At 41.7% G+C, this 22380-nt stretch overlaps 1 long non-coding RNA gene across 1 annotated transcript in view; it reads left to right on the forward strand.

The window, feature by feature from the left end:
- Positions 1 to 106: 106 nt before the first annotated feature.
- The window catches only part of LOC120399114, a 35104-nt gene continuing 12830 nt past the window's right edge, over positions 107 to 22380 (forward strand). The window contains exon 1 of the long non-coding RNA XR_005594964.1: positions 107 to 588. This is a non-coding gene — a long non-coding RNA (uncharacterized LOC120399114). The remainder of the gene's footprint in view (positions 589 to 22380) is intronic.

A 22380-nucleotide genomic window follows, 5' to 3' on the forward strand; every position in this document is an offset into this window, starting at 1 on the left:
TGCACCTGGAAGGAGAGGAACAGGAAGCCCAGCTGGGCAGAAGCAGGCTGGTTAGTATAAAAAGACTGGAAGTTGCAAGCTGAATAAAGCTGCAGGGAGAGTCTACAGTCACTCACTAAGCACAGAGAAGTGGGTAGGAATAAAGCCAGGTGGCGATAACAACCTTGGGATCCTAGCTCTGTGGGAAAGGTTTACCCAGAGTAGTTGAGGGGAAGAAAGCCTGTAGAAGGCCAACTAGGAAGAAGCCCAGGGAAAATGCTGCAAGGGTTGAGACTGTGAAGATCTTGTCCGCTGATGACAGGGTTCCTGGGCTGGAACCCAGAGTAGTGGGTGGGGCCAAGTTTCCCTATCAGCCACTGGAGTTGGCAAAGAGGACTGCCAGGGACAGTATATGAACAGTTGGTCCTGAGGGACTTTGATACCCCAGAAGGGGTAAAATTATATAATGACCTAGCTGGAGGGCTGAGTCACAAGGAAAGCACTGTGAGTCCTGGAGAGCGAGATGGGCCATGGATCAAGTGACGGAAGGGGGCACTAGACTGGATGAGAGCTGACCCCCACACCCAGCCACAAGGGGGCACCCCAGTGGTGAGTGAACCCTGTTATATGTAGATAATGACATGAAATCCACACAGGGGATGGCTGAGCACATGTCTATCATGCAGACCTAAGTCAGAAACCTGCCCTCTGCTGTTTAGGGGAGATGGTTTGGTTGCTTCAAGACATTTTTTATCTGAATTCCCTTTTCAGTTTTGAGGGAGTAACAACTTTAAATAGTAGGCAACACTTGGGAACTAATACATAGACCAGTTCTGTGGGTTCAGCCTACCACTTCTAGTAATGGTAACACTGCTCTGGGCCAAATTCTGTCAGTCTTATCTTTAGTGGTACCTTACTCGAGTAGTTCCATTGAAATCAACAGGACTACTTCTGGAGTAAGGTATTACACTAGGTGAGTAAAAGTAGAAGACTCTGTCCCTGTATTTGGAGTCTGGTTGCAGCAGTACTACTTGGCAGATGTACTACCCATTGTGGGCCATCCCTTAATGAGCATGTTCTCATTGCCAGCAGTCTTGCTGATTTCAATGGGACTACTTGTATGAGTGTTCACCAATGCAAATATGGGTTCCAAACAATCAGGCTCTGTATGAGTTAGGTCCACTCTACTGCATTAGGATTCAGTTCTGCAAGACCTCTGTGCATAAAACTCCCAGTGACCTTAATGGATTTACGTGCACTGAGACACTGTGTGATCAGGCCCTTACCCTCAGCTCTGATAGAGACACAAGACATGGTTTGGCAGATTTACCCTGTATCCTTGTTCTCCGATATCTCCTTTGTTTCCTTTGGCACCAGCAAAGCCCTAGGATAGAGATTTGAGAGCTGTTATTCCTGTTCACTTTATTGTTCTTTACTAAACTAAACTTCTGTCCCTAAATCCTCCAAATCCATTCTTCAAAGAATTCCTCTCTCTGAGTTCCAAGTCATGATCATCTCTCAAACTGGTAACCAGCATAGTGTGGAAATGAAATAGCCAAATTAAAATTGGACCCATGAAAACCTCCATTGGGTCCAAATACAGTTGAAGCCAAATGTTAGTTAATGATTCTCAGGGCAGTTAGTTAATGATTCTCAGGGCAGAAATGTTAACATGTGGTGTTTTCTAAAATATATTAAACTGCACAATATACAGTAGGAGGGAATACACAGTCATGTAAAGTCTGCAGCTCTGTGTAGCTGGGTCACTCTGACCACATGGACTAGTGGATACTACAATTGGGCGGCAGAGCTGCTTCTACATGGAGGGATTCTGGATAAATCAGTTACACTTCCTCCAGAGGCCCTCGCTGCAGTATGTATCCTCCAGAGACCTCCCCCATACACACCTTGGGCAATGGCTTAAAAGCACAGTCTGACTCTTTTCCTTTTCAGTGATGTTCACATATCACATTGGGAAAAGATTTGTAACCATAGGCACAGCTCTGAGCTAAGGGTGGTGCATAAGCAGCACCACTCAGGAGTAGCTTGGGAAATATTGTAACTCAGACACATCTCTGGGTCCCAATTCCTCCTCTGCTTCCTCCTTGCTCCCAGAGATTATACCAGCTGTAAATTATTATATTCTCTTTCCCCCACACACTGGCTCAGCTAGTCTGGCAAGTGAGAGGGCAGGGGGAGCAAAAACCCTGCCCATTCCCTGGCACTGTCAATACCCACTCCCTGCCATCCTCTGCCTTGAATCGTCTCTTACAATACGTGCTAACTATTTCTGCTAAACAATTGGTTCCACCTTGCATTTTGCTGTGAGATTGGGACTACCTTTCCCAGACCTGAAGAAGAGCTCTGTGAAAGCTTGTCTCCAATAAAAGCTATTACCTCACCCACCTTGTCTCTCTAATATCCTGGGACCGACATGGCTGCAACTACACTGCATCCGCCTCCAGAAATTAGCTGTTTATCCCAGTGCACCGAGATCCAATGTCCAGATAGTTAGTGCAGGGGTTTCATGAGGGTCTTGCTCCCTCCTAATCCAGCCTTTAACCATTTTAGGGAGTTATCTTTGCTTCTCTCTTTTTTTAAAATGATATTTTAAGTCTAATATATTCATGGCTAGTTGGAGTTGTTTGGGTTTTTCTACAGCAACACAGTGTGGAATTACCTTGGGTCCCACAGGCCCCCGAAGTCCTTGTTTTCCTGGTCTTCCTTGGGAACCCTACTCCACAACAAAACAAAGCCAATGTCTTGCCATTTTAATATAAACAAGGAAAATAACAATGAACAATGAGTGCATCTAGTATGGTTTTAAAAATACATTTTCATGCAGTCCGTTTTGGAAACACCACTTCGTTACATGCTGAATTTGTCTGGAGTTTTTTGGGGAAATCAACATATATAGTCCTTGGTGATAAAGATAATTGTGATTGTACACAGTTGCTGAAGCGTGTTAGACATGGCCATTGTTCAACATATAGAAATTTGTCTGTGTAACTTCATAATTCTGTGCACACAGATTACAGCCACATTCAGTAAAAAAGAGAGCAGAATAAATAGAGCAAATAGTAGCTTGGAGATGGGACTCTCTAAAGTAGGAATAACAGCTGTAAAAAGCTTTCAAGTAAAGAAAGGGAAGCGGTCTTTTGAACACTGTGCTTCAAAGAAAGGTTGCTTGAAAGAGTTTGGGCAATTGTGGCTTGTTGTATAAACGTGGACACTTAGATCTGTGAATATTTTGCTAACCGCACCACTATTGTACCACGGTAACTGGTTCAGACACTTATCTTCAGGGGCGGCTCCAGGCCCCAGCACGCCAAGCTCGTGCTTGGGGCGGCATGCCATGGGGGGCGCTCTGCTGGTTGCCGGGAGGGCATGCCTGCGGGAGGTCCACCGGAGCCGCAGGACCAGCGACCGGCAGAGTGCCCCCCGTGGCATGCCGCCCTGCTTGGGGTGGCGAAATGTCTAGAGCCGCCCCTGCTTATCTTCATTGCTTCTATATAGTGCCCAGAAAATAATGCAGCAATGGCTAACATTGTGATGTCAGTTCAAGCAATCACCAGAGGATGCTACTTTTGAAAAAGACATTGCAGCAGGGCAGCTTGACTTACCCAGAGCTCATATACATCTTGGTATTAACAGGCCAGATCCTCAGCTGGTGTAAGCCATCAAAGTTCTGTTACAAGGCAAGGGTGTTATGACAACTGAAGATCTGCCACAATGAGTATTATTATCTGGTACCAGGTTTTTATTCTGGCCTATTTCTGGCTTAAATGTAGTGGGCCACTAATGCATTATTTGGAATCATATTGGGAAAGGTTTATTCCAGGCTCAGATCAGGTTTTCTGGCTTTAGTGAGGTGAGTCATTCTTTACCATAGAGCACAGGGCCACTGCTCCCAGGCACTCAGGCTCACTGAGCACAGCGAACACAAAATGGTTCTTCAAGCAGGGACATTCCTGTGTGGTGCTCCTGTTGCTCTGTGGAGGAGGCCTGGAATAGTGAGCTCCTTTAGGCAGCTGTGGCCCAGTTATAGATGTATCACAGCCCCAATAAATTGAGGGGAATAGAATTTGGGGGTCTATTCAAGCCGAAGCCCTGTTTTAGCCCAAGCTTGTCGCTTATACCAAAGATACACTAGCATCCCAGGAACTAAGGATTGTTGTTTCTCCCTGCACTAGTCAAGCAAGTGCCATGATACTGCTTACTGTGATTCTACATTAGAGTCACAGAAAATGATAAAATTCAATAAAGACCAGGGCAAAGTACTACACTTAGGAAGGAAAAATCCAATGCATAACTACAGAATAGAGAATAACTGGCTAGGCAGAGGTACTGCTGAAAAGGATCTGGGAGTTGTAGTGGATCACAAAGTGAATGAGTCAACAATGTGATGCAGATGTGCAAAAGCTTCATATCATTCTGGGGGTGTATCAACAAGAATGTCGTACATAAGACACAGGAGGTAATTGTTCCACTCTATTCAGCATTGGGGAGGCCTCAGTGGAGTATTGTGTCCAGTTTTGTGTGCTACACCTTAAGAAAGATGCGGACACATTGGAGAGCGTCCAGAGGAGAGCAACAAAAACAATAAAAGTTTTGAAAATATGACACATGAAGAAAGGTTAAGAAAACTGGGCTTGTTTATTCTTGAGACAAGAAGAATGAGGAGGGACCTGATGATAGTCTTGACATATGTTAAGGGCTGTTACAAAGAGAGAAACAGATTTAGGTTAGATATTAGAAAAAACTTTCTAACTATAAGGACAGTTAAGTTCTGTAATAGGTTGACCAGGAGTAATTGGAGGTTTTAAAGACAGGTTAGAATAGATGACAGCTGTCAGGGAAGATCTAGGTAGAGTTACTCCTGCCTTCACGTGGGGCTGGACTAGATGACCTCTTTAGGTCCCTTCCAGCCCTACATTTCTATGATAAAATGGGAAAAACAAAAGAAACCTGGGATAGTAAGAACAAGTGTTAGATTTTAATTGTTGCTTTTAAAGAAATTCAAACAGGGGAAGACATGAACTTAAACATGAAAAGAGAGTCATTCTGACAAAAGAGAAAATACATTGATGACCGAACTGAATGTTGGCTTAACATTACACAGCTAAAAGTTATGATTGAACACCTGGTGCCATGGGAATGTGGTTATTTACAACATTCACATTGTTGGACCTTATTTTTCAGCTTTATATAGACAGTACAAAAAGACACAGCCTGACAGACACAAATTGCTTGCAATAAATTGCCATCTCATACCGTCTCTCCTGGATCACCAGAGCCACCATCCTCACCACTCCCACCAGCATCCCCCTGAAATGCAAAACCAGCTGTTACTTCTGGCTTCAGATTCTCTACACAGCATCTAGACGCTTCCAGTGACAAGCACAAAAAGAGAGAGACTGATCACTTACAATTTCTCCTTCTATTCCAGATTCACCCTGAGGTCCAGGCAAACCAGGTTCACCCTATGACAGAGAAGAACCAGAAACAAGTTACCGTCTTTGTTTAGAAAGGGTCTGTCCTGCTGTTGACACACCTCTCATTCTGACAATTAACAGACGGGGTAATTTTCTCTTCTGTGCTCAGATCCTTTCCCATGAGAAATAATCGAATATTGTTATTGTACCTAGGAACCCTGTTCAAGGATCAGGGCCCTAGTATGCTAGGCCCTAAGCAAACAAGTAACAAAAGACAGACTTTTCCCCAGAGAGTTTACAATCTAGATGTAGGACAAGACAGGTAAACAAGGATGAGGGGGCTGGGAGGACAAGCTAACAATAAAACAAGCAAAGTTTAGCATAAAAGCAGAATAATATTTTCATGTTACCTTTCTCCCCGGGGGGCTAAGTTCACCTGTTTCACCAAGGGAACCCTGAGGGAGTAATGCAACATTATTCATTTAGCCCTCAGAAGAAGAAAAAGCGGCATAGTTTTGTACCTTCACGTTTTGCTTTCCAGAATTTTTAAATTAATTTCACTTTTCAGAACTGTATAAGAATGACATCAAAAAAAAATGAGAGACTGATTTGCATATTATGTCTTATGATAAGCTAGTAGTTAATGATTGATAGAGGTCAAAAGAAAACAATGATCGGTATTTATTCTGAGTCTATTATACTTAGATGATTCTAATCAAACTCTTGCCCATCCTGTGCAATGCCTCACACAGCATATGTAAAAATGTATTGGATTTACTTTCTGCCTACTTACCATAGCTCCTGAATATCCAGAGGATCCTTCGGAACCTGGTGGTCCTGGATCACCCTACCAAACATTGTGTAGATATTTAATTACAGGTCTCTAGTGCATTACAGATAAATATCAGAGGGGTAGCCATGTTAGTCTGGTTCAGAGCTAAAAAAAAATCCTGTGCTGCCTTTAATATAGACTAAACAGCAGCATGCATGAGAAGTGAACTTCTCTTGATGCAGGCTTCCAAGAAGTGGGTAAGAGTGATGAAGAGCCTGCTGCTGCAAAAAATCTTTTTCTATAAGGTGCCACAGGATTTTTTACAGATAAATGTACCCAATGCTGGCACCCAGTTTTCAAGCTGACATTACTCTTATGTGATCCATGTTTGTGCATAAATGAACAGAGCTGCTTCTGCGACATGTAGCTTTAAAACACCTGCTACCCCAAGATGGTACTAGCCATCTGTCACAGAAGTGAGGTTGCTTTGTAAGAATTTAAGAATGCTATCAACAGGACAGGGAGGGGTAGGGAGTGAGGTAGCTGAACCATGCTGCAAGTCAGAAGGGGTGGTACTGTGAATGGGGAACAAGTGTGCCCAAGGAGTAGAAGGCTTTGCCCCAGATGTCCCCTTCAGAAGACTTCCCCAGACTGCATTAGGGATACTGGTGTGACCTCACCTTGCAGCCCACAAAGAAGGAATTGGGTGGACTAAAGGGACAGTGCACCTCTCTATATGAAGCCTAGCAAGGGAGGTACGTGGATCCCACTAGAATTTAAAATGAAAAGTAAGGGAAGGGAGGCTCTGCTAGGGGACTTCGGCAGCTTTAGATACAGTACCAGGCACGTAGGAGGATTTCCACTTCTGAGCCATGGAAGCAGAAATTGACTTTTCCTTTCCAGATTTAGCTAATATTCAGAAAGGGAATCTAGCACCTGCCTTCCAGATTTGAACACCTCAGAATTCAGGAGTGCTCAAGCTCAATTTGGGCAGCTATTACTTCATTTCTCCCAAATCAAATATACTGATCCACTGTAACTTACTGTAAAAAAAGTAGGATAAGAAATGAAGAAGCAAGAAATGCTTCTCAGTGGTTTTTAGGACTGGAATTGCTATTTTCAACAGCTATTTCTCCCCCCTCCTTTTTAAAAAAAAGTTTTATTTGTTTAAAAGGAAGACAGTGCTATTGCACTGGCAAATTCCCTATAGAAACGAAGAATGGAACAAAAGAATAATAAAGGCATCTCAACTTTTCCTCATTTATGGAGGACAGTCTTATAATAGGCATCCAGATATCCTCCAATCACCCAAGCTGAAAATTGTTCCACTTTACTGCAGTTCTGTAACCGTATGGGAACCAATCCTGTCTGTTCTGTGCACATCCAAAATTCCTGCTGAATGACCCACCCTGGGAGCGAGTTACCAGTGACCCAGGGCTGGGACAGCAGGAGGGTGCAGGTTCGGGGGAGAGCCCAGGGCTTGGGCGGCAGGGGAGTGTGAGTGGGGGGAGGGCACTGGTGGGGGGGGAAAGGAGGGAGCCTAGTGCTGGGGCAGCAGGGGGTGCGGGTGGGGGGGGAGCCCAGGGCTGGGGCAGCAGGGGAGTGCGGGGAGGAGCCCAGGGCTGGGCTGGGGGGCAGGCAAAAATTTTTTTGCTTGGGGCGGCAAAAAACCTAGTGCTGGCGCTGCAAACTCTAGCTCTTTGCTTGACAGCACAACAGGCTGCCACTTCACTGATGGGCTCTGTAATGATAAACTAATAACTGCACTCCTATTTGTACCTCTTACAGTAGTGAACATACGGTCAGTGCCTAGCAACTAGTCATTAATAACAATGAACAGATAGGCTTCCTGCTCCCCAGGCTAGTAAATAAAATAAGGGGCCATACCCTTGATCAGGGCTGGCTTCAGCATTTTTGCTGCCCCAAACATTGGGGGGAAAAAAAAGCCACGATCAGTGGCACTTCAGCGGGAGCTCTGCCACTGCCAATTCATCCTTCGGCAGCAATTCGGCGGCAGGTCCCAAGAGGGACTAAGGACCCGCCGCCGAATTGCCGCTGAAGAACCGGACGTGCCGCCCCCTTTATGTTGGCCGCCCCAAGCACCTGCTTGCTGCGCTGGTGCCTGGAGCCAGCCCTACCCTTGGTCCAGGATCACCTCTTCTTCCAGGAGCACCTTTTGCTCCTTTGTATCCCTATGGAAATATTTCACTGAGTGACTTTACTTCTAAAGACAAATAGAATGCTCTTATTTTTCTACAGCTTTCTTTGCTATACCCAGGATCTGACTTATCAATATTTCACACACACTCTTCCACAGCTACCCATAAAAGTCTCGTGTACTGAACAGAGGGAAAGAAACAAAGGAAGGATACTATCTTAACATGTAGGATATAGTGGGGAAAAATGAGTTGCAGAAGAACCTCCCTCATTCTCATTAGTGAAGCTGAGAGGATTTGTGAGTTATGGAATTTTGTGACTTAGCAGGAGAACAACATACAATTAAAAAAGGATCACAGCACCACAAGATGTACTTTATTTATTTGAAAGGAACAGTTTAGTGTTAATAATGTAAGAATATTTCACAGGATATTGGTAGATGTTCTGCAGCATATTTTCCAGAAGAAACAAAGTAATGGACCCAATTCTGAGATGAGTTAAACAACTCCTGCAATTTCAATAGTGGATGAGGGGTCTCAGTACCTGGCAGGATCAGGTTCAAAGTTTTTGATTTTGAGCTTGACCTATTAGGAACTAATGGAACAAAAGAATCTCTAATGCCCTAACACAGAGCTAATCCAGCTCCCATGAAAGCCAATGGAAAGACTATGCTTGACTTAAGTGTAGTTGGATTGGGCCCTGAGATTACAGTTTTAAGAATGTTTTGCTTTGCTACCCTCATCCATGTCCATTCATCTCTTCACCAAATTAATAATGGTCAATTACCTGACTTCCTTGAAATCCTGGGAAGTCCTGATCACCTCTTTCACCCTGCAAAGCACATGAAAATGCATAGGAAATGTTGCATTACGTGAGGGCAGCTGCAATCAGTGACAGAGACCACGTTTTAAAATCATAGAAGGGTGGTACTCTCCTTATTTCCTACCTGGGATTTCTGTGCATTATTCTAAGGTCACGCTGCTAACAGTCTGAAATCTGGTGAGCTGGGAGGGTCTCAAATTGACTCCAATGGGACCAAGATTTCACCCCTAGCCTTTAAGGCTTTAAAAATGAACTTAAACAAACTTTTTTTTTAAATGGCCAGTGTGAAGCATGACCAGAAAGGGTTAAGCATCCTGCAGGATAAATGACTCAAATTCAACCCTTAAAAACATATGGGGAGATAATGTTTGTGTTTTTGTGTATTTACGTATATATTGGTAGAGGTCAACAATGTAATCAAACAGTCCCTGTCTATGCTGTATTCTGTTAATTCAGAGATCAAGAGAACATCTTAGCATTTAAATGAACTTTAAACATAGGATATCTCTCTCTTTGAAATGGATAGCCAAGCATCTGCGAATGGTAGAAAAACAGGCAATTGCCTTATGTTAATTTGTGTAGATAATTACTGGTGATGCTTAGGAAATAGACCTACATCAAAGGTGCCCTGATTGCATATTGTTCTCCTAAGGACTCCGACCTGTCAAAGAAGGCCTGGCATTGTATAAAAGACCCTTGTGTCCTGATCCTGTCATCTCAGATCTGCTTGAGGTTTCATGCAGGGGAAGCCTAAGCTATAAGGACTGAGATCCCAGTTCTGACTGGACCGCCCTGAATATAAACATTGGACTATAATCCATGGACTATTTCAGAAAGAACTCTTTGCATCTACAAAGCTCTCCATCCCTGCTATGAATCTGAATCTCAAGATTGACTCATGTCTGTATGTATACTGTTCTTTTAACCAATCCTCTCTCCCTTTTCTTTTTTAATAAATTTTAGTTTAGTTAATAAAATTGGCTGTAAGAGTGTATTTGGGTAAGATTTGGAATATTCATTAACCTGGGAGGTAATGTGTCTGATCCTTTGGGATTGGTAGAACCTTTTCTTTTATATGATGAATAAGATTCTCATTAATTCTCATCATATTTGGCTTGGGTGTCTAGGTGGAGGCCTGAGGCTGGGTTATTTTAAGGGAACTGTGTTGTTGACTTCTGAGTAACCAGTGAGGTATAAAAGAGACTGTTTTGTGCTGGCTTGGTAAATCTAAGTTTTGGAATATCCACCAGCTTTGGGGATTGCCTGCCCCATTCTTTGCAGTTCACCCTAACTGAGTGACCTCAGCTGGCTCCCCTGGGACTCCAGTCACAGCCAACATTACATATTTGTTTACATTTTCTGAAATCCTTACACTTCACTCTCCATTTAAAGCTAATTCTACATTCATTAACAATAATTTGCTCTTCTTACCTTTGGACCAGGAAGGCCAGCATAACCCAGTTCTCCAGGCTGGCAGTTGCAATCCTTTCTAGTTTCCATAAGTCCTGAACTAGAACACTTGCGGGGTGGGGGGACACAAATGCACATTTGAACTATATTTTCCTTCTGCATTTAAAGTGAAATTTCTGTATTTATAAATCCATTGACTGTGCTTTTGGGAACTTACCCGGTCATCTTCCTGTAAGGGACAAAAAGAAAAAAATGGGGACAAGAATTTAATTGTAATCTGAGAAAGCATGTGTATTATCTGCAGTCTAAACTCACCACTCCAGGTACTTCACAACAGGTTTCATCCATTGCCTGGTTATGGTCTGTGTAAAGCTGAAGTTGCTGCACCTCAACCTAGTGAATCAACGGGGAAATGTTCTGAAATTCCAGTAAAGCTTCACCCACATTACTATCTGTCTGTCTGTCCACCCATGACCACAATATCTAAACACTTCCCAAATACTGAACAGGTGGCATAGCATTAATATTTTCTTCCCAGCCTGTGGGAGAAAGAGCTTGATAAGTTTATGGGCATTTCAATTTGTATTTGTGTTTGTATGTGAGCAAGTGGTTGTGTTGTGCTGTGATGTCTGTCTATGAAGGACATGCTGAGGGAAAACTAAAATGAAGCAGTATGTTTGCATGTAGTTGGGAGAGTGATTTGGTCTGAAATCCTTCTTCTCTCTTGCGGGAGTGAGTTCCATAACTCTAGCCCCTGTAAAAGTTCTGTCTCCTGTACTACAGAGCCGCCCCTTATGGGCTGACAGTCTCACTGCTCCAGTGGTAGGTCATTGTTGTGATAAGTAAGGGTCACAAAGGGAGAACTCAGATAGCGAGAATGAATCCCATAGACTACTTTGAATATCAGGACAGAGACTTTGAACTGGACCCTCTATTCAGTGGAGAAACAGTGCAGTGAGCCGACTGTGGGAATGATATATTTATAGCAACTTCTCATGTTAAGGACTGCAGCATTTTGTACCAGGACATGTGGCTTCATTGTTAGATAGTAGAGGCCAGAGCCTCAGCCCCAGTACAGTGCAAATGAAATTGAACAAACCCTGTTTCCTGATCCTCAGTTCAGAATGGGGAGTGCCAGTCTGATTACAGTGGCATCCAAGGCAGGCTGGGCACATTGGAAGAAAGGTTAGTGAAGTAAAAGGCTCATGTCACAGACACATAAGCTAACATGAGTCCATATTTCCAGTAAGTCAGAGTGATGTATGATCCCTTTTTGAATGTTCCTGAACAGTCTAGGTTGAGGATAAATCTATATATAGTAAGGTACATGGCTTGGTACTTACCAGCGGAGTAACATCATCCTTTATTCTCGTGGCCAAAACACTATCTCCATCTGTTCTGATTGCTCCATCATGAGTGACAGGGGCTGTGCCCACTTGCTGGCAATCTACATACAAAGTAATACGGTGTCTCCTGGCACACAGAGCGAGCTTGTGCCATGCCCCATCAAAAAGCTTCTCCAGGTTCTCAAAGGTGATGATCTCACTACCTGTTGCTGCTCCTGCTGCATTATATATGTCAACTGCATAGCTCTCTCCATACAGACGCAGCCTGAACTGATCAGCACCTTCTCTGTCCGTCACCTCCCACAGATCCCAGACCACCTCTGAGGTGTCGTCTCTCATTCTGAAGGTGGAGACTACAGAGAATTCCTGGGGGAACCCATAGGGAAGAATAAATCTAGAAAAGAAATGTATGAAAAACCTAAGAAACTGTACACCTTAGCATCAATGTTCAACATCAAGTCCCCTTGAAAATGTTTGTTTTCAATTAACAACATTAGTCATGGGAAATACTGACTGTCATAGACTTTAAGGCCAGAAGGGACCATCATGATCATATAGTCTGACCTCTTGCACATTGCAGGCCTAACCCACCCACTCCTGTAATAGGCCCATCACCTCTGGCTGAGTTACTGAAGTCCTCAAACCTTGATGTAAAGACTTCAAATGGCAGTGATTCCACCATTTACTCTAGTTCAAACCAGCAAGTGACCTGTGCTGCAGAGAAAGGTGAAAACCCCCCAGGGTCTCCACCAATGTGACCTGGGAAAAATTCTTCGTGACCCCCAAATATGGGGATCCGTTAGACCCTGAGCATATGGGCAAGACCCACCAGCCAAACACCTGGGAAAGATTTCTCTGTAGTAACTCAGAACCCTCCCCATCTAGTGTCCCATCTCTGGCTGTTGGGGATATTTGCTACTAACAGTTGCAGATAGGCCATACACCACTGTAGGCAACCTCATCATGCCTTCCCCTCCATAAACATATCAAGCTAAGTCTTAAAACGAGTTCAGGTTTTTGCGCTCACTGCTCCTCTTGGAAGGCTGTTCCAGAAATTCACTCTTCTGATGATCAGAAACCTTTGTCTAATTTCAAGCCTAAACTAATTGATGGTCAGTTTATATCCATTTTTCTTGTGCCAGCATTGGCCCTTAACTTAAATAACTACTTTCTCTCCCTGGTGTTTATCCCTCTGATGTATCACTCTCGCTGGAAAGGGATTAACTATATAGAGCAGTGGTTTCAAAATCACAGCTGTATCTCTAGTGTCGACTGGGCCTTTTTGTCTAAAGAAGCCTATATGTCTGGAATTGAGGAACAAAGTATTACAGATAGTCAGAGGGCAATGTTATAGTCTTATGACACAGTAGATGAGGATTCTTGGGACTCTTCATTGCCCACTAACTTATATGGAGCTATTCCGATTTAAACCAACTGAGTATCTGGCCCATTAATTTTAATGTATACTTCAATGCATATACTGAAGTTCACTGAAACAAAAAATTAAGATGTTAACAAGATTAAGGGGTTTACATAATCCCAATTTAAAGGCCTAAAAGGTTGTTGATGTCATTTTACAGACCTGGTTTCTTTTCTGACTTGCACTCTTGGTCCAAGCTGATAAGCTGTCAGGTCACTTTGTGATCCGGGAACAATACTGACTCCAGGAGCCCTGCATACTTCTAGTTCTTCCAACAGATCAGTGACTAAAATGGAACAGCGGTCAACACAACTAACATGAAAATGGTGAAAAATGTCATCACGTGTTTGGTTTGGATAAGGAGCTACCACGAACATATGGAATGGATGGTGATGTTCCCAACAGGGGGAGGGGGAATGTTCCCAACCTTTCTGACTAAGTAGAGTTGGAGAAAAAGTAGTGTTGGCCACAGCTAATGTCCTGTTATCTAGGAGTAACATAAGAGTGAGCAGGAAAAAAAAATAGAAAGAAAATGAAATATTACATCATAATAAGGAAATGAGCCTGGGATAGAAATTGGGCAAATTAAGATATACTTTGGTTTGTTCAGCCTTAGACATTTCTCGCTCCAAATTGGTTTGTATTTAGACATGCAGCTGCTATATGGATATGAGTATGCTACAGCAGTTGTATACATGTGTTATAGAGGGAAAAGTAAGGAAAGAGTAAAGATTATACACACCTTGTGCTTCTCTTGAGACTTCAGGAACTGGGGAAAGATTTTTCTCTTCACTGAATGATGTCTTAACTGTCAAAGTTGTATCATCTCTAGCATCAACGTAGTATTCTGTTGGGAAAGTGTGTTTCTGTCTGTCCAAGTAATAACCTGAAGATGGTGACTCATAATATCCAGCTGTGGTTTCCTCTGGGTAATATCTACCAGGGTAGTCTGTGAGGTAAGGGATGCTTGTGGATGTCATCCTGAAATCATCTCCTGATTTATAGCCATCATAAGATGTACTTCCTAATTCAGGCAAATAAGGGTCTGATTCTGCCGCTATATTCCTATAGGTGTCTTCGTCACCTAATATGTTTTTGAGATACCAATAATAATAAAACATTAATCACATACACAGGCACAATAAAGCACTTTTTATACTAAGGCCCAGATCCTAGCTCTCATTGGTATCAGTGGGAATTAGGAACCTAGCTCTCTCTCAAGATCTGGGCCTAAATTCTCAGTCCAGTGCTTTTTGGTATAGCCATAACTATGTAACTGAAAAAGATGGTTCTAGACAACCGTATCACCAATCTGAGGTTTTTGAAAAGTGAACAACAGAAATCTGAATTAATACAGGGAGGCTAATAACAAAAATTTTAAAACCCCATAATTAAGAATCTAATTGTTCTTTCCATCAAGTTTATATTTATTTTCTATTTGTCAAGCTGCTTAGGTGGGAACTGAGCCACCACAGAAGTTATCATAGCTGTTTCTGACTCGGTTTGGAACATAACTGAGGACAATGAATCTCTCTTAGGCCTGATCTACGCTGAAAAAGTTATATAGGCATAGCTATGTCAATTAGGGGTGTGAAAAAGCCACACACCTGACTCAGGTACCCATTCTGACATAACCCCCAGTGTGGATGCAGCTATGTCAATGGAAGACTGATTCTGTCAACATAGCTAACGTCATTCGAGGAGGTAGTGTTCCTACACCAACAGAAAGACCTCTTCGATGTAGGCGGCATCTACACGACTGGGCTATGCTGACGTAATTATGCTGGTTTAATTTCATAAGTGTAAACATAGCCGTAGCCACTTTGAGCCTGAATTTTAAAATTAGACAATCACATTTATGTATGCAAACACAGGCATTCGGTTATAGGCCTAAACACTACTGTAAATTGGATTCATGAAGTAGTCATCAGCATCTCAGTATTCAGCTTGTTCCTGTTTTATTGATATGTTAGTATATGAGGTCTGGGAACAAACTAAAGGCTTGTGTCTCGCTTTTAGGTGTACTGTGTTCTTTTGTGTATTATTTCTATTAGAAATTGGATGAACTCTAAATGCTGTCATGCCATGTAGTGGTTTTATTTTAATTTCTAATATATTTGCATGTAAATAGCACTTTGTTGCATAGACATAGGAATTTATTTACTCATAGGGGCTACTGTACAGCTTGTCTTATTATAGGACCCAATCCTGCAGTTTCCCAATAGGTATTCAAGAACTGCAGGATCAGGAGAATCATAGGACTGGAAGGGACCTCGAGAGGTCATCTAGTCCAGTCCCCTGCACTCAAGGCAGGACTAAGTATTATCTAGACCATCCCTGACAGGTGTTTGTCTAACCCCTGCTCTTAAAAATCCCCAATGATGGAGATTCCACAACCTCCCAAAACAATTTATTCCAGTGCTTAACCACACTGACAGTTAGGAAGTTTTTCCTAATGTCCAACCTAAACCACCCTTGCTGCAATTTAAGCCCATTGCTTCTTGTCCTATCCTCAGAGGTTAAGAAGAACAATTTTTCTCCCTCCTCCTTGTAACAACCTTTTATGTACTTGAAAACTGTTAATGGGTTTATAGCTCACACTGGGTAAGTCTACACTGCAATTAAACACCCGTGGCTGATCCATGTCAGCTGACTTGGGCTCGCAGAGCTCGGGCTATGAGGTTGTAAAACAGCGGTGTAGACATGTGGGCTTGGGCGGAAGCCCAGGATCTGGAACACCATGGGTGTCGAGGGTCGCAGAGCCTGGGCTCCAGTCTGAACCCAAACATCTACACCACAATTTTGCAGCCAAAGCCCAGCAAGCTTGAGTCAACTGACATGGGCCAGCCGTGGGTGTTTAATTACAGTGTAGACATAGATTCAGTCACACAAACTAATTTTGAATCAGCCCCTTTCATGCTATATTTCTATTGCTTTTTATCTACAGATGTTAATGTTCTTTTTCCAGTTAATCAAAGGGTATTTAAATACTTGGCTTCACCAGCTCATGCTAATTTTTCAGCACTGTGCTCATCATTAAATTTCAAATAGCTCATCAAAGAACCAAATGAAAAGGTGTCATCAAGGTCATTGGCAACCATTCTGGTAAAATATTTACTTTTTTATCATATTTGTTTTTGGAGAAGTTAATTGATTTATCAGCTTGTACCTGAATGGTATCCAGAGTGCTCTTGTCCATTGGCAAGAAAGGACTGCACAGCAAGAAAGACACAGGCAAGTACCCATGTCCCAGCTCTGTTCCATGGCACAGATGAAATCTGGCAAAAAGAATCAGGAAACATGATTAGAACTAAAAGTCAGCCTCAGTTTATGGCAAAACAACAGGGTCTCTGTGGAGATGCTGCAGCCCCTACACCTAACAATTTACATCACAGCATAGTGGAGTATGTTATAAACTGAGGCAAGATAGTAATATAGCAAACTGCTGTGAAGAGTGAAAGAAAGAAAGAAAGAAAGAAAGAAAGATTAGTGACAAGGTAAACTTACCACTACATAATTCTTTGTTATAAAACTAAAATATTGTAATTGTTAAAATACAGCATGGTTTGCCTTTTGTGCATAAACTTGTACATAATAATCAGTGACAGGACTTGATCACATTAAGAAAATGCGGTTTGCACCCAGTCCTACTTACATCTACTTAAATGCCTCATCTTATACACTGTTCCAAATCCATACACTTCCTCGGAGAGAACATAAAATGCTTCACTCTATGCCACCAGGATGCATTTCTCCTTTGCAAAGAAAGTGTCCTTCTCTTGCTCTGGCAGTCTCTGGGGCTTCAACCCATGTTAAGTTAAGCATATGCCTAAGTGCTTTCCTGAACAGGAACTCTTTCCTGAATTTGGAACAAAGCTTGAGAAATTTTGTACCATATAGTGTGTGAATGAAAAATCACATATCCAACAAGCTACTGTGTGGGAGAAATACATGCAACAAAGGGATTGGAGCAGTTGGCACAAGCCAAGTGTTGGCAGAACTGGGGCCTTAATTTAAAAAATATAAACTTAACTCCATTACATTCCTACTATTTAATGTTATGTCTAAAAATAGTTATTTTAAAAATTAGCTGGAATATTTATTTTTTAAAAAGCCCACCATAATTTTCCTCTTGGATTAAGCCTGTGTTTGCCCAGTTAATTTTTCATGGCAATTATGAAAAATGCCAGAGGAACAGGTGTCTATAATGAAAGCACTACTAGAAATGTAACTAGAGAGGAGGAAATGAGCAACGGTTTTTCCCAGTGTATAAGAATTATTAATCATTGAGTCTAGTCAGGAGCTTGAATAAAAAGAACCAACTGCCAGCAAAGCTGGACATTCCACACTGGAAAAAAAATATTGCAGAGGGACTTCTGCAAACACCGATTTCACAAAAGAAGGGTTCATTGCTTTAAGGACTGGACAGATGTGTGGTTTGCTCACTCCAGCTTGTGAAACCAACAGGCAAGTGCAAAAGCTTACTTCCATTGCTGCTTTTGGCCCTGATTCAGGAAACCACTTAAGCAAGTACTTAAGTGCCCTTCCTGAACAGGAATGCTTTTGTGAGTGTATGTAAGTATAGTGACTGTATGTAACAAGTTAAAACCCATTGCTCAGTATTGCATTTGCCACTGTTTATAAAATCTCTAATAGAAAAGGGCTTCAGCTAAGACTCCATATCTGACCCGGTTGAGACAAGCAGTCATTCTGTCTGCCTTTTTCTGCCTTATGTATCAACACATACAGAAACTTTACCAAAAAGTGGCATTTACTTATTTACAACTGAGCATAAATTAAGATAAAACGTAATGGGTCATTCGACACCATAATATAGCAAATATAATAATAATTTATGCAAAAATGCTCTGTACAAAAATTCTTACCAATACATTTCTGCCGGAAGTTTTAATTTAATTTTAATATAATATATGCCCACAATGATGCCCAGATCTTTTTCCTGGAGTGGTTACAGTTTCTTCAGAATGCAGCAAGGTATACAGGTTGTCCTTGTTGTTACTTCACACTTAACACTAAATTTCGTCAGTTGTTGTGCTGTCCATTCACCCAGCTTTGCTAGGGACCTCTGAAATTTCTCAGTATTCTCAAATCTTAACTGATCTAAATAATTTTGTGTCATCTACTCATTTTGCCACTTCACTATTAACCTCCCTTTCTATAACATCAGTTCTATCACAGAATTTTAGTGACCACGCAGCTAACTTTTGCCATGTTGAAAACTGACCTTCTCTTTGTTTTCTTTCTCTTAGCAAGTTTCTATCCATGGCAGTACTTTGACTCTCACTCCCTAATTACTTAGGGCAGTAGTTCTCAGCTGGGGGTCTGGAGGCCCCTGGGGAGAGCGTGAGCAGGTTTCAGGAGGTCCACCAAGCACGGCTGGCATTAGACTCTATGGGGCCCAGGGCAGAAATCCCAAACCTGAGCCCAAGCCCTGCTGTACAGAGATGAAGCCAAAGCCCGAGCAACTTAGCTTTACAGGGCATCCTGTGGAATGGGGCCCCGGGCAATTGTCCTGCTTGTTACTCCCTAATGCAAGCTCCTGGCTTTTATATAAAGAACAGTTGTTGTGGCATAAGTGGACCATGGAGTCTTTGTAGCGTCTTGTGGGGGTGGGACTCAGAAAAAAAAAAGGTTGAGAACATCTGACTTAGGATACATCTACAGTGCAAAGAAACCCCACAGCAGGGAGTCTCAGAGCTTGGGTCAACTGACTCGGGCTTGCAGAGCTCACACTGCAGGGTGGAAACTGCAGTGTAGATGTTTGAGCTTCGGGTGGAGCCTGAGGTCCAAGATCCTCCCCTCTTCCCTCTCACCGTGTTCCAGAATCCTGGCTCTAGCTACACTGCTACTTTTAGCCCTGTAGCATAAGCCTTGCAAGCCCGAGGGACCTGACCTGAGACTTGCTGCTGTGGGTCTCTTTTTGCAGTGTTGGTGTACCCTTCATTTCTCGTGAGGGAAGGGTGATGGATTTGTAGTTAAGGTATGGAACTGGAACTCAGGAGATGTGTTCATTTCCTAGCTCTGTTCAAGATTTCCTCTGACTTTTAGCAAATTACTTTTAATCTCCCTGTTCCTCAGTTCCCTATCTGTTAAACTGAGTTAACAATACCTCCCTACCTCACAAAATAATACACAATAAGACACAATATTTTAGAATATTACATTAATATAATTAAGAACTATAGAAATGTAACTATAAGCCTATATAACCTAGTAGCAAGGGGAAAATGTGAGTGATATGATATATTAGGAAAAAATCATTAGGGTGTATTTCATTGTGGTTTTGTGCCAATCCTTGGCTGGTGTAAGTTAGTATACCAAATGGAGGGATGGATCTGAGACTCTGACCTTGTGTGTTTTAGATTTATGTCAGTTCATATATTTTTTGAAACTTTTGAAAAAATTTTCATCCAGAAGGAATCCTGAATGAGATGTGGGACTTATTTTCTGCATAAAAGACCTAACTGACTCCCCCCCACTCCTTTTTTAAGGCCTTGATTCAGCAAAGCATTTAACCACACACTTAACTTTGAACTTGAAATCAATGGGACTTTTAAACATGTGCCTAAGTGCTTAGCAGAATCAGTGATTAAATGACAACAGAGCAGTGTAGTAATGAAAACATGCATCTTCAATGAAAAGGTAATTTTGAATAGTCACATTATCACCAAAATACTTCCTCTAAAGGGCAAACAAACCATATTTTTAAAAGGCAACTTATTCAGATTATAACTATACAATGTTCAAATGCCAGTGAGTTTTCTTATTACTCTGCTAAGTAGAAAGACAGTTTCACTGTTGGCAATTTTAAGCAGCATTGTTTTAAATACAAAGCAAAAGCCACCAACCTCTCCCTCCTTCCAAATCTTGTTTTAGACAAGATATTGGTTTTCATTTTACATATACCATATGGCATCATACTGTACTCCTGCCGAGGAAGCCCCAGGACTCAGAGGGATAGGAGTTTGCACTATTGCCCAGTGTATTTATTCAGGCAAAGATATTTGATTTTTCAGTAGACAACATGTTATCATCCAGGTTGCTAAAAAATAGAAATATTACACATGGCAACAATGGTTAACACAGGGCCTGATTTTTGCCAACAGACACATAAGTAACTATTCGTGGAAGTAGGCCAGTTGAGTTCATGTGTGTTTGCAGGAGTGAGCACATATACTGTGGTAATCTATATACTGTCATTTTGTCTTGCTAATAATTTACTTCTGCTGGGCAGTTCTCCAAAAATGACACAAACTTCTTCCCATGAGAGGTTTCCATTTAATTGTAAAATGGGAAAAAGTTACTCAGATCAGGGTGTAAAGCTTAATATTTGGCACTGCTCTGAAAAAATGAATTATTAAAAATATAGTTACAGAGCATGTCTCTGATCAACAGGAGGAACTATCCTGTAGCAGGTTTGGGGGTAAAAATCATTTAAGGAAATTTTTTATAGATTTCTTGCTTATCTACAGAGTGAATGTTTAAACAGACAAGCAGAACACCAAGGTAGGAGTTCTTAAACTTCTTCTTGCAGCAGACCACATTTTAACAGAACAGTTGTTTCATGGATCGCCTCCAACTCACAAACCCAAAACAATGCTGTGGACACTACAGTAATTACTTATATGTTAAAGTAATATTGAGGAAGTAAGTGTGTATTTCCAGTTGTCTTTTAATTGCATTTGACAGCAGGAAACAAAAAGAGCCAGCATCCAGGGCTCCGATCATGCAAATTCTTAAGCAGTCTCACTGACTTCAACTGGGTCTATTTGAGTAAACCCCAAATAGAACCTATGCCTTGAAGTCAGTAGGACTCCTCAAGTGTTTAAAATTAAGCATATGCTAAGTGCTTTGCTGTATCAGTGCCAGAGTTCTCAGCACCTTACAGATCCAAGTCCTATGTCTCCTATTGAATACAATAGGAGTCTTTCCATTGATTTCAAAAGAAGATGGATTTTGTCCTATGGAAAGTCCACATTAGTGAATGACTTTGAGCCTTTGCTTACAATTGTTTCCCTCTAAAACAGGAGAGTATAAAAAGTACTATGCATTTACAGCTTTTTCACATTTCTTTTAAATATTACTATGGCTTTTAAAAACTCCACAGAGCAAATGTTTTTGTTTACCCTTTCATGGACAAAGTACAGAATATCTTTCCTTTAAATTCATTTTAAGCAAATGTCTTACATCCAACTTACCATCATGCAGTTCTGCAGATTTCATAAGCAGCAATTTAATGAATATAGGAAGGAACATGACCTGTTGGTCACACAACACTCAGAAATGGATATCGGTGAAACATGGCCACAAACATATACATATAAAGTACATTTCAGAAAATATATCTTTTGAAACTACCTCCTGCCTCCCCACATCATTCATTATTTTAAAAGCTAAATTATCTTGTTAATAAAATTTTGAGAACTGAGCTTAAAGACAATGATTGAAAATTAGCAATGGAGGTTGGGGGGGGGGGGGAAGAAAGATTTGACTGTACCTTTGTACACAAGTCTGCCATAATTTTCCAGTTGCTAACCCCTAAAAGCACTGTCCAGATATGTACCAGCAATTACAGATATGGTAACAAACCCGCTTTGCCCTTAATTCTTCCTTTTCATAGCTGTGTCTCTGCATATTTTCTCTCTCTTCCTTGACTTTTCCTCTTCATAGCTCAGTGAAGTGACACTTCCAAGTTTCCATCAGCCTTCCTGTTTGCCATCTAGCACATGCTGATCTCAGAAAGCCATGGGCAGCCTATAGCAATCCCCAAAGTGGTGAGAAATACCCCACTCCCAAATGCAAATACCTCTGACTGCCTTCAACTTCTACTCTTTGTCCTCTCCTTCCAATCCAGCCTTCACCCTGTAATGATTTATGATTTAAACAGTACATGGCACTTTTGCATCTCTCATCATTTTTTCCTTTTAAATAATAAGTGTAAAAACGATATAAAAGGAATGTTAAGCTCACCCTGGTAAAATGACAGGGCAAAGCATAGTTAAAATTCCTAGAGTAATT

Source organism: Mauremys reevesii, linkage group 2 (assembly GCF_016161935.1).
Source record: "Mauremys reevesii isolate NIE-2019 linkage group 2, ASM1616193v1, whole genome shotgun sequence".
NCBI classification, from domain to species: Eukaryota; Metazoa; Chordata; order Testudines; family Geoemydidae; genus Mauremys; species Mauremys reevesii.